Genomic DNA, 2,913 nt, shown 5'->3' with positions numbered 1-2,913 from the left:
GACGGTACACCGGCTTCATTCATTATATCTACTCGTTTCAGTCGCCATTTCTGAATTATAGCTAATATTAAAAAGGAGGAGAGAGATTAAATAAATCAGATTAACACCTGATCTTTGTGTTTTCTGTTCAATAATCAGTGTGACCTGTGTATACACGTGTAAACTTTATTAAAAGAGATAATATTGGTGTTCCCGCCATATAGTAACTCTCAGGTTTAACTGTACCAGGCTTGTTCGACACTGTTAAACCTATACAGACTTCACGATGTTCGACTAATATTTTCATTGTGGACATTAATCATGAGGCTAAACAGGCAGTCCAGCTGCTGTCTCAGAGTCCTGTACACCATGGAGCAAAGTCAGCATATCCAGGATATCTTTCCGTTAGTTGAGTTAAACCAGCAGCGCAGTTACATGAAAGTGTTGGCAGCATCAAACTAATCTAATTCACATGTCGATATTCTTTTACAGAGAATAATCCTTATTACTGCCAACTATTCCAGAGACATGAAAATCTACAGTATAAAGAAAATAACAATATAGCAGTCAAACACAACACTGTTGTAAAAGAGGTGAATGCTTCAGTTTGTCGCAGATCAAAGTGGAATGTGATTGGTTGAACAGGTGTTCCTGCATGTCCTGTGATATCGGCATTTCCATCAGTGTAAAAGCACAGCAGGCTTTACAAATGCTGTTCATTGAAAACATATTCCCCCATCATTCCCCCATTTTAAACGCTTAAAACATGCTGTAAATAAAGACTGAGTGAAGACGTCCTGCTGATTTATAATCCAAAAATCAAACCAGCTCCGACAGTTTGAGTTTGTTATTCTCTCAGCTGCAGATTCGTTTTTACCAACATGAGAAAGTTAAATAAAGTTGTTGTTAGGGTGAATTGTTATTGTTGTTTGTCATTTTTATGTTTACCATTTGTACATTGTTTTAATTCTGTGAAAGGAATTCTTTCTGTCCTCCCCTCCCCAGATTCTCGAGGTTCTAGGTGGGGGGCTGTAGTCTTCTGTCATCCTTGTGCTTTTGTTGTAAGCTTCCTGCGTTTACGACCCTTTGGTCAGCAGGAGGTCTGACACACACACACACACACACACACACACACACACACTCTTACAGAAGTTCACACATACATACAATGCTTTGTCTTAGAACCATGTGGGCGTGGCTTTGTTCTGACGTGTTGTGTGTGAACTGTCTCTCTATAAAGGCAGCAGGAGGAGGTCAGATCTGGAGGTCATTTTCGTGGTGAACAGACGAGGCCTCCCTTGCGCAAATAATCGATCGATCGACTGTCTTGTTTTCTTCATGATGAATAAGTCTCTAGAATTAGCGGGGCTTGTGGAAACACAGACCCAACAGTTGTGTCTGTGACTTTGTTACTGATGCTCATCAAGCAAACTTAAAGACTGTAAAGGCAGACCCGCTATTTTCATCATCAACACGTTTCTGTTTGCAATACCCTGCTGGAAAACTCTCTACACAACTGATGAACGACCGCTTTTTAGTTTCAGAGACATGAAGAGTATTTCCCAAAGTCTGACCTGCGTCGATCCAGCCGTAGTTACCATGATTACTGCATAAGCTTACTGTGAATTAAACAGCTGGCACTGCAATAACTTACCAGATGTTCTCTTATCACTAAAAGTTGTGAAATGTTGTATCACCAAAATATCATTCTCAGTCAGTTGTTATTCATTATGTGTTTACAGCGCCCTCTGTGGTTGCTCCAAGTAATGCACTTTAGAAACGGCTTTATTTAGAAAAAACTTTATTAAACAGGAAGTCAGCTCAGTCAAGAAAAGCGAGTGAGCAAAAGAAGGGAAACATATCGGCACGCAGTTTATGGTGTCTTGTCAGAGAAAATACTGTCTGCATCTTCTGTTTGTGGTTGTGTCGCCGGTATGTACTTAAAGTATAAGTTGTAACTTTGTTTTTGTGCAATATGTTGCCCACCAATGCAGTATTTGGCTGTAAAGCTAGTCCTTTTGTTAAGCTAGTTACCCGCGATGTTGGAGGTTGTCTGGGATAGCATCGATAGTACAAGTTCACATAATTAGACATTAGACATTAATTAGACAATTAGACATATGCTATGTAGTAGCAGGGTGGTATATAAATGCATTTATCTTGTTTTCATCTGCATCTAAAGGACAAAGGTCACTCTTTCGAGGATGCCAATGTTCACATTTTGGACAGAGAGGACAGATGGTTTGAAAGAGGAGTGAAAGAAGCATCTATGTCCACTGTGAGCGACCATCTTTGAACAGAGGCGGTGGTTTACGACACCAACTGTCTGCCATCTATAATCCAGTTTTGAGATCCCTCCCCAGACGCCTTAACGCCCACTCACATCCTGGGCCATCTGACCTCAGGACATCACATGATAGGGTCGGGCCAGGTTTCACAATGAGCTCACCCGAAACCCTGGCTGATTGTGACCCACACCCAGTTTCACACCTTGGCTCATGTGATTAGGTAGAGGATCATCAGGGGGTCCTTTGTCCCTCTTTGGGGAGGAAACTCCCACTGGGTTTAAATCTGGGACTCTTAGAACTGAAGAAGCTTCTTGGATGAAGGTGAAACATCTTCAAGCAACTCAAAGAAGTCCAGACGCTTTTCTTTCCAAGCTCCTTAGACTGTCTTGTTTTTAGTTTTACCCTTTTGAATGTCAGTAAACCTGTTGACAACGCTCATTGGTCTTCAGAGTGGTGATATAAGAAAGGTGTTAACGCCCTTGCATCAGACATGCACCCATAACGGCACACCAGCGATAGGAGTGTTTATGTTTTCATTACAAAAGAATGTATAACTCATAGTTTAGGATTATCACAGATAACGCCCATGTGAGCTGTGTCCTCGGAAACACCAGTATACTAAAATTAATAGGCTATTACTGAAATA

This window comes from Neolamprologus multifasciatus, chromosome 14 (assembly GCF_963576455.1).
Source record: "Neolamprologus multifasciatus chromosome 14, fNeoMul1.2, whole genome shotgun sequence".
NCBI lineage: Eukaryota > Metazoa > Chordata > Actinopteri > Cichliformes > Cichlidae > Neolamprologus > Neolamprologus multifasciatus.
Note: the sequence above shows the minus strand (reverse complement) of the source record.